The sequence below is a fragment of the Procambarus clarkii genome, chromosome 26 (genome assembly GCF_040958095.1).
Source record: "Procambarus clarkii isolate CNS0578487 chromosome 26, FALCON_Pclarkii_2.0, whole genome shotgun sequence".
Classification (NCBI taxonomy): Eukaryota; Metazoa; Arthropoda; class Malacostraca; order Decapoda; family Cambaridae; genus Procambarus; species Procambarus clarkii.
In genome coordinates this window covers 23,661,350-23,673,204 of record NC_091175.1, presented here as the reverse complement: position 1 = coordinate 23,673,204, position 11,855 = coordinate 23,661,350, and positions in this window count along the sequence as shown.

The following is an 11,855-nucleotide window of genomic DNA, read 5'->3' as shown; positions in this document are numbered from 1 at the left end:
GAGCGGCAAAAGGACACGTGGGACTGAACAATGTTAAACTGACACCATCTATATGCAGGCGATAAGTCACAATAACGTCCTGAAGAATGTTGACCAGACCATCGTCGTTTGGTCACCGTCGTCGTCCCTTCACCTTCTAGTGTGTGGTCTGGTCAACTTAACACCATCTACATTAAACATTGTTCAACACCGCTGCCATCATTGTAACTGGAAGTGGGAATGACTGGCTCTCTTCGGTCCATTATCCCGCCCCTAGTATACTATTCTAGAGTTCCCCCCAGAGTTCTTACTGCAACCTCTCTAGTTCAACACCTTGTAACCCAGGTATTTGAACACCTAGGTGCTACACCCACAAGGCATTGTACCTGATCGGCTACACGCAACTAGTAAAGTAAAGTAAAGTAAATTTTATTCAGGAAAGTCCATACATAGTTGATTTACAACATAATGTTGGATTTATAGATAGACCTAGTACATACAATACCTAAAGCAGCAAAAGGACACGTGGGACTGAACAAACTGCACTGCATGGGAATGTCACTAGTACACAGCGTTTCGGGCAAGGTGTGGGGAAAACCCCAACTTAGATTAAAACCTTATAGTAATTGGGATTAGGTAAAAATTGTGTTGCAAAAGAATATAAAATAAAAAAGGGGGGGGGGGACCATGGCAGAAATCACCAATTGTACAAGTTGGGGAACAAACAGCATTGCTAAAAAAAAATAGCAAGACATGGTTGACATTTAGGGAGTAAGGTAGGTTACTTGGAGTTAACTAGGAAGTACTTGGTTTTACTCTTAAACTCGTTGGGATAGGTACAGCCTTTGACATGATTGGGAAGGTCATTCCACATTCTGGGTCCCTTGAATTGTAGGGCATTTCTAGTTTGGTTAAGTCGCACTCTTGGAATATCAAATAGGTATTTGTTTCTGGTGTGATGCCCGTGAGTTCTGTTACAACCTTCTAGGAAGCTTCTAAGTTCAGGATTGACATTGCAGTTCAGAGTTTTAAATATATCGAGTACACATGAGAGGATGTGCAGTGACTGGATGTGCAACGTAAGTCACCACACAATCTAACATATTCAAAGATTTGAGTTAGGGTACTCAACTCAACTCTACAGAACTCTAGAACATTTCACTGCCACGAACCTATAAGAGAAAACGAAAGGAAAGAAATGCTTAATGAAGTACTGAGTAAGGGTTTGGGGTGAGGGAGGTAAGTGAGGAGTGTCGTCAGGTGAGAGGGAAAGTGGAGAGAGGCAGAGGAGGAGGAGAGGGAGCGGTACCTGGTTACCTGGTTGATACCTGGTTGATGGGGTTCTGGGAGTTCTTCTACTCCCCAAGCCCGGCCCGAGGCCAGGCTCGACTTGTGAGAGTTTGGTCCACCAGGCTGTTGCTTGGAGCGGCCCGCAGGCCCACATACCCACCACAGCCCGGTTGGTCCCGACACTCCTTGGAGGAATAAATCTAGTTTCCTCTTGAAAATGTCCACGGTTGTTCCGGCTATGTTTCTTATGCTTGCTGGGAGGACGTTGAACAACCGCGACCTCTGATGTTTTATACAGTGTTCTCTGATTGTGCCTATGGCACCTCTGCTCTTCACTGGTTCTATTCTACATTTTCTTCCATGACGTTCACTCCAGTACGTTGTTATTTTACTGTGTAGAATTGGTACTTGGCCCTCCAGTATCTTCCAGGTGTATATTATTGATATCTCCTCTCGTCTTCTTTCTAGTGAGTACATTTGGAGGGCTTTGAGACGATCCCAATAATTTAGGTGCTTTATTGCGTCTATGCGTGCCGTATATGTTCTCTGTATTCCTCTATTTCAACAATCTCTCCTGCTCTGAAGGGGAGAAGTGAGTACTGAGGCAGTACTCAAGACTCAAGTGAGTACTGAGCATTACTGAGCAGTACTTCAAGTCACACAAGTGACTTGAAGAGTACAACCATTGTGATGGGATCCCTGGATTTGAAAGTTCTCGTAATCCATCCTATCATTTTTCTGGCTGTCGCAATATTTGCTTGGTTATGCTCCTTAACGTTAGGTCGTCAGACATTATTATTCCCAAATCCTTTACATGCTGTTTTCCTACTATGGGTACATTTGATTGTGTTTTGTACTCTGTATTATGTTTAAGGTTCCTCATTTTACCGTACCTGAGTACCTGGAATTTATCACTGTTAAAACATCATGTTATTTTCTGATGCCCAGTCGAAAACCTTATTAATATCAGCTTGAAGTTTTTCATTGTCCTCAGACCGAGGTAATTTTTCATACTGGGGGGATTTTTGTGTCATCTGCAAAGGATGATACGAAGCTGTGACTTGTATTTTTGTCTATATCTGATATGAGAATAAGGAAAAGCAGCGGTGCAAGGACTGTACCCTGAGGTACAGAGCTTTTTCACTGCACTTGGACTAGATTTTTATATGGTTGACAGTTATATGGTAGAGGTAGAAGGGTAGACAGGTATTTCGCACACCACCCGTCACTATGTGATTGAGTGCGAAAAGATACGTGAATTCAGAGACAATTCTATAACCAATGTTTCAACAATGTGTAAATATTTCATTCAAGCAAGTTTACAATCTTGATGAGCTAGTCACAAAATTAAGTATAAATCGTCACATCAACAATGGGATCGAGATCGACCACAAGTACAGTTTCTAAATTAAACAACTGACATGCGGAGAGCTAGTGTCACAGTTGATAGGTTTGTCCTGCATACCGCCCCCATCCAGTGGGTAGCGATGGATAGGTTACAATCACTTAGTTATTACCTACTGTTAGCAAACTGGGGATATTTGGCCAAAATTTCTGGTAGCAGATCATTTTGAGTGAAATATTAACACATTGTTGGAATATTGGCAGGATGTGCAGAATACCCCCGTTGAAAAGCGGAGGTGCAACAGGTACTCTGAGAGAGAACTCTATCAACATCAGAGGCCCGAGACTGTTCAACTCGCTTCCACTACACATAAGGGGCATAACTGGCAATCCCCTCACAGATTTCAAGAGAGAACTGGATAAGCACCTCGAAAGGATACCTGATCAACCAGGCTGTGATTCATACGTCAGGCTGCGAGCAGCCGCGTCCAACAGCCTGGTTGATCAGTCCAGCAACCAGGAGGCCTGGTCGACGACCGGGCCGCGGGGACGCTAAGCCCCGGAAGCACCTCAAGGTAACCTCAAGGTAAGGTTGGTTATAGAATTCAAGGGACCATTCAAGCTTGTTCGCATATATATATATATATATATATATATATATATATATATATATATATATTATATATATATATATATGTCGTACCTAATAGCCAGAACGCACTTCTCTGCCTACTATGCAAGGCCCGATTTGCCTAATAAGCCAAGTTTTCATGAATTATTTATTTTTCGACTACCTAACCTACCTAACCTCACCTAACCTAACTTTTTCGGCTACCTAACCTAACCTAACCTAACCTATAAAGATAGGTTAGGTTAGGTTAGGTAGGGTTGGTTAGGTACGGTCATATATCTACGTTAATTTTAACTCCAATAAAAAAAATTGACCTCATACATAATGAAATGTATAGTTTTATCATATCATAAGAAAAAAATTAGAGAAAATATATTATTTCAGGAAAACTTGGCTTATTAGGCAAATCGGGCCTTGCATAGTAGGCTGAGAAGTGCGTTCTGGCTAATAGGTACGACATATATATATATATATATATATATATATATATATATAATATATATATATATATATATATATATATATATATATATATATATATGTGTCGCACCTAGTAGCCAGAACGCACTTCTCAGCCTACTATGCAAGGCCCGATTTGCCTAATAAGCCAAGTTTTCTTGAATTAATATATTTTCTCTAATTTTTTTCTTATGAAATGATAAAGCTACCCATTTTATTATGTATGAGGTCAATATTTTTTTATTGGGGTTAAAATTAACGTAGATATATGACATCCTAACACACCTAACCAACCCTACCACACCTAACACATCCTAACCAACCCTACCTAACCTAACCTAACCTATCTTTATAGGTTAGGTTAGGTAGCAGAAAAAGTTAGGTTAGGTTAGGTAGGTTAGGTAGTCGAAAAACAATTAATTCATGTAAACTTGGCTTATTAGGCAAATCGGGCCTTGTATAGTAGGATGAGAAGTGAGTTCTGGCTACTAGGTACGACATATATATATATATATATATATATATATATATATATATTATATATATATATATATATATATATATATATATATATATATATATATATACAATCTTTGGACAACACCCACCAGTGGGACTCGAACCCAGAAAGCACAACTACCTTCCAGTAGCTGGCATAACTAGTATGCTTTAACCCACTACGCCATCAGACCTTACAAAAGAAGTAGATAGTTCGAGATATATATATCTCAAACATCTCTACCTCCCGAAGGCACCAGATGAGTGAGGGGTCAGTCTGCAATTGCAGACTGACCCCTCACTCATCTGGTGCCTTCGGGAGGTAGAGATGTTTGAGATATATATATCTCGAACTATCTACTTCTTTTGTAAGGTCTGATGGCGTAGTGGGTTAAAGCATACTAGTTATGCCAGCTACTGGAAGGTAGTTGTGCTTTCTGGGTTCGAGTCCCACTGGTGGGTGTTGTCCAAAGATTGTTTATCTTCACTTGTGGTTTATGCAAGTATAGGCATATATATATATATATATATATATATATATATATATATATATATATATATATATATATATATATATATATGTCGTACCTAGTAGCCAGAACGCACTTCTCAGCCTACTATGCAAGGCCCAATTTGCCTAATAAGCCTAGTTTTCATGAATTAATTGTTTTTCGACTACCTAACCTACCTAACCTAACCTAACCTAACTTTTTCGGCTACCTAACTTAACCTAACCTATAAAGATAGGTTAGGTTAGGTTAGGTAGGGTTGGTTAGGTTCGGTCATATATCTACGTTAATTTTAACTCCAATAAAAAAAAAATTGACCTCATACATAATGAAATGGTTAGCTTTATCATTTCATAAGAAAAAATTTTGAGAAAATATATTAATTCAGGAAAACTTGGCTTATTAGACAAATCGGACCTTGCATAGTAGGCCGAGAAGTGCGCTCTGGCTACTAGGTACGACATATATATATATATATATATATATATATATATATATATATATATATATATATATATATATATATATATATATATATATATATGTCGTACCTAATAGCCAGAACGCACTTCTCAGCCTACTATGCAAGGCCCGATTTGCCCAATAAGCCAAGTTTTCATGAATTAATTGTTTTTCGACTACCTAACCTACCTAACCTAACCTAACCTAACTTTTTCCGCTACCTAACCTAACCTAACCTATAGAGATAGGTTAGGTTAGGTTAGGTAGGGTTGGTTAGGTTTTGGTCATATATCTATGTTAATTTTAACTCCAATAAAAAAAATTGACCTCATACATAATGAAATGGGTAGCTTTATCATTTCATAAGAAAAAATTTAGAGAAAATATGTTAATTCAGGAAAACTTGGCTTATTAGGCAAATCGGGCCTTGCATAGTAGGCTGAGAAGTGCGTTCTGGCTACTAGGTACGACATATATATATATATATATATATATATATATGTCGTACCTAGCAGCCAGAACTCACTTTTTGGCCTACTATTCAAGGCCCGATTTGCCTAATAAGCCAAGTTTTCCTGAATTAATATATTTTTTCTAATTTTTTTCTTATGAAATGATAAAGCTACCCATTTCATTATGTATAAGGTCAATTTTTTTATTGGAGTTAAAATTAACGTAGATATATGACCAAACCTAACCAACCCTACCTAACCTAACCTAACCTATCTTTATAGGTTAGGTTTGGTTAGGTAGCCGAAAAAGTTAGGTTAGGTTAGGTTAGGTAGGTTAGGTAGTCGAAAAAACAATTAATTCATGAAAACTTGGCTTATTAGGCAAATCGGGCCTTGCATAGTTGGCCGAGAAGTGCGTTCTGGCTACTAGGTACGACATATATATATATATATATATATATATATATATATATATATATATATATATATATATATATATATATATATATATATATATATATATATGTCGTACCTAATAGCCAGAACGCACTTCTCAGCCAACTATTCAAGGCCCGATTTGCCTAATAAGCCAAGTTTTCATGAATTAATGTTTTTTCGTCTACCTAACCTACCTAACCTAACCTAGCTTTTTTTGGCTACCTAACCTAACCTTACCTATAAATAAAGGTTAGGTTAGGTTAGGTAGGGTTGGTTAGGTTCGGTCATATATCTACGTTAATTTTAACTCCAATAAACAAAAATTGACCTCATACATAGAGAAAAGGGTTGCTTTATCATTTCATAAGAAAAAAATTATAGTAAATATAATAATTCAGGAAAACTTGGCTTATTAGGGAAATCGGGCCTTGAATAGTAGGCTGAAAAGTGAGTTCTGGCTACTAGGTACGACATATATATATATATATATATATATATATATATATATATATATATATATATATATATATATATATATATATATATGTCGTACCTAGTAGCCAGAACGCACTTTTCAGCTTACTATGCAAGGCCCGATTTGCCTAATAAGCCAAGTTTTCCTGAATTAATATATTTTCTCTAATTTTTTTCTTATGAAATGATAAAGCTACCCATTTTATTATGTATGAGGTCAATATTTTTTTATTGGGGTTAAAATTAACGTAGATATATGACATCCTAATACACCTAACCAACCCTACCACACCTAACACATCCTAACCAACCCTACCTAACCTAACCTAACCTATCTTTATAGGTTAGGTTAGGTAGCAGAAAAAGTTAGGTTAGGTTAGGTAGGTTAGGTAGTCGAAAAAACAATTAATTCATGTAAACTTGGCTTATTAGGCAAATCAGGCCTTGTATAGTAGGATGAGAAGTGAGTTCTGGCTACTAGGTACGACATATATATATATATATATATATATATATATATATATATATATATATATATATATATATATATATATATATATATATATATATATATATATATATATATATATATATATATATATATATATATATATACAATCTTTGGACAACACCCACCAGTGGGACTCGAACCCAGAAAGCACAACTACCTTCCAGTAGCTGGCTACTGGAAGGTAGTTGTGCTTTCTGGGTTCGAGTCCCACTGGTGGGTGTTGTCCAAAGATTGTTTATCTTCACTTGTGGTTTATGCAAGTATAGGCATATATATATATATATATATATATATATATATATATATATATATATATATATATATATATATATATATATATATATATATATATATATATGTCGTACCTAGTAGCCAGAACGCACTTCTCAGCCTACTATGCAAGGCCCAATTTGCCTAATAAGCCTAGTTTTCATGAATTAATTGTTTTTCGACTACCTAACCTACCTAACCTAACCTAACCTAACTTTTTCGGCTACCTAACTTAACCTAACCTATAAAGATAGGTTAGGTTAGGTTAGGTAGGGTTGGTTAGGTTCGGTCATATATCTACGTTAATTTTAACTCCAATAAAAAAAAATTGACCTCATACATAATGAAATGGTTAGCTTTATCATTTCATAAGAAAAATTTTGAGAAAATATATTAATTCAGGAAAACTTGGCTTATTAGACAAATCGGACCTTGCATAGTAGGCCGAGAAGTGCGCTCTGGCTACTAGGTACGACATATATATATATATATATATATATATATATATATATATATATATATATATATATATATATATATATATATATATATATATGTCGTACCTAATAGCCAGAACGCACTTCTCAGCCTACTATGCAAGGCCCGATTTGCCCAATAAGCCAAGTTTTCATGAATTAATTGTTTTTCGACTACCTAACCTACCTAACCTAACCTAACCTAACTTTTTCCGCTACCTAACCTAACCTAACCTATAGAGATAGGTTAGGTTAGGTTAGGTAGGGTTGGTTAGGTTTGGTCATATATCTATGTTAATTTTAACTCCAATAAAAAAAATTGACCTCATACATAATGAAATGGGTAGCTTTATCATTTCATAAGAAAAAATTTAGAGAAAATATGTTAATTCAGGAAAACTTGGCTTATTAGGCAAATCGGGCCTTGCATAGTAGGCTGAGAAGTGCGTTCTGGCTACTAGGTACGACATATATATATATATATATATATATATATGTCGTACCTAGCAGCCAGAACTCACTTTTTGGCCTACTATTCAAGGCCCGATTTGCCTAATAAGCCAAGTTTTCCTGAATTAATATATTTTTTCTAATTTTTTTCTTATGAAATGATAAAGCTACCCATTTCATTATGTATAAGGTCAATTTTTTTTATTGGAGTTAAAATTAACGTAGATATATGACCAAACCTAACCAACCCTACCTAACCTAACCTAACCTATCTTTATAGGTTAGGTTTGGTTAGGTAGCCGAAAAAGTTAGGTTAGGTTAGGTTAGGTAGGTTAGGTAGTCGAAAAACAATTAATTCATGAAAACTTGGCTTATTAGGCAAATCGGGCCTTGCATAGTTGGCCGAGAAGTGCGTTCTGGCTACTAGGTACGACATATATATATATATATATATATATATATATATATATATATATATATATATATATATATATATATATATATATATATATATATATATATATATATATATATATGTCGTACCTAATAGCCAGAACGCACTTCTCAGCCAACTATTCAAGGCCCGATTTGCCTAATAAGCCAAGTTTTCATGAATTAATGTTTTTTCGTCTACCTAACCTACCTAACCTAACCTAGCTTTTTTTGGCTACCTAACCTAACCTTACCTATAAATAAAGGTTAGGTTAGGTTAGGTAGGGTTGGTTAGGTTCGGTCATATATCTACGTTAATTTTAACTCCAATAAACAAAAATTGACCTCATACATAGAGAAAAGGGTTGCTTTATCATTTCATAAGAAAAAAATTATAGTAAATATAATAATTCAGGAAAACTTGGCTTATTAGGCAAATCGGGCCTTGAATAGTAGGCTGAAAAGTGAGTTCTGGCTACTAGGTACGACATATATATATATATATATATATATATATATATATATATATATATATATATATATATATATATATATATATGTCGTACCTAGTAGCCAGAACGCACTTTTCAGCTTACTATGCAAGGCCCGATTTGCCTAATAAGCCAAGTTTTCCTGAATTAATATATTTTCTCTAATTTTTTTCTTATGAAATGATAAAGCTACCCATTTCATTATGTATGAGGTCAATTTTTTTTATTGGAGTTAAAATTAACGTAGATATATGACTGAACCTAACCAACCCTACCTAACCTAACCTAACCTATCTTTATAGGTTAGGTTAGGTTAGGTTGCCGAAAAAGTTAGGTTAGGTTATGTTAGGTAGTCGAAAAACAATTAATTCATGAAAACTTGGCTTATTTGGCAAATCGGACCTTGCATAGTAGGCTGAGAAGTACGTTCTCGCTACTAGGTACGACATATGTATATATATATATATATATATATATATATATATATATATATATATATATATATATATATATATATATATATATATATATATATATGTCGTACCTAGTAGCCAGAACGCACTTCTCAGCCTACTATACAAGGCCCGATTTGCCTAATAAGCCAATTTTTCCTGAATTAATATATTTTCTCTAATTTTTTTCTTATGAAATGATAAAGCTACCCATTTCATTATGTATGAGGTCAATTTTTTTTTATTGGAGTTAAAATTAACGTAGATATATGACCGAACCGAACCAACCCTACCTAACCTAACCTAACCTATCTTTATATGTTAGGTTAGGTTAGGTAGCCGAAAAAGTTAGGTTAGGTTAGGTAGGTTAGGTCGTCGAAAAACAATTAATTCATGAAAACTTGGCTTATTAGGCAAATTGGGCCTTGCAGAGTAGGCTGAGAAGTGCGTTCTGGCTATTAGGTACGACATATATATATATATGTATATATATATATATATATATATATATATATATATATATATATATATATATATATATAGATATATATATAGATATATATATATATATATATATATATATATATATATATATATATATATATATATATATATATATATATATATATATATATATATATATATATATATATATATATATATATATATATACTTAACTCATACATAATGAAATGGATAGCTCTATCATTTCATAAGACAAATTTGTTGATAAATATATAAATTCAGGAAAACTTTTCTTATTAGGCAAATCGCGCCTTGCATAGTAGGCCGAGTACGACGTTCTGGCTACTAGGTACAACATATATATATATATATATATATATATATATATATATATATATATATATATATATATATATATATATATATATATATATATATATATATATATATATATATATATATATATATATAGTATATATAGTATATATACTATATATATATATATATATATAGTATATATACTATATACTATATATAGTATATATATGATGTATATATATATATATATATATATATATACATCATTATATATATATATATATATATATATATATATATATATATATATATGATGTATATATATATATATACATCATATATATACTATATATAGTATATATACTATATATATATATATATATATATATATATATATATATATATATATATATATATATATATATATATATATATATATATATATATATATATATGTTGTACTTAGTAGCCAGAACGTCGTACTCGGCCTACTATGCAAGGCGCGATTTGCCTAATAAGAAAAGTTTTCCTGAATTTATATATTTATCAACAAATTTTTCTTATGAAATGATAGAGCTATCCATTTCATTATGTATGAGTTAAGTTTTTTTAAATTTGAGTTAAAACTAACATAGATATATGACCGAACCTAACCAACCCTACCTAACCTATCTTAACCTAACCTAAACTAACACAATTAAGTCAATAATTTATGTTGTTAATATAATATAATAATAATAATTCAAATAAACTAATTGGAAACAATTTATTGTAAATAAAGAAAATCACTCGGCCTATTAGGCAAATCGGGCCTTGCATAGTGGGCCGAGAAGTGCATTCTGGCTACTAGGTACGACATATATATATATATATATATATATATATATATATATATATATATATATATATATATATATATCTATATATATATATATATATATATATATATATATCTATATATATCTATATTTATATATATATATATATATATATATATATATATATATATATATATATATATATATATATATATATATATATATATATGTCGTACCTAGTAGCCAGAACTCACTTCTCAGCCTACTATGCAAGGCCCGATTTGCCTAATAAGCCAAGTTTTCATGAATTAATTGCTTTTCGACTACCTAACCTACCTAACCTAACCTAACTTTTTCGGCTACCTAACCTAACCTAACCTGTAAAGATAGGTTAGGTTAGGTTAGGTAGGGTTGGTTAGGTTTGGTCATATATCTACGTTAATTTAAACTCCAATAAAAAAAAATTGACCTCATACATAATGAAATGGGTAGATTTATCATTTCATAAGAACAAAATTAGAGAAAATATATTAATTCAGGAAAACTTGGCTTATTAGGCAAATCGGGCCTTGCATAGTAGGCCGATAAGTGCGTTCTGGCTACTAGGTACGACATATATATATATATATATATATA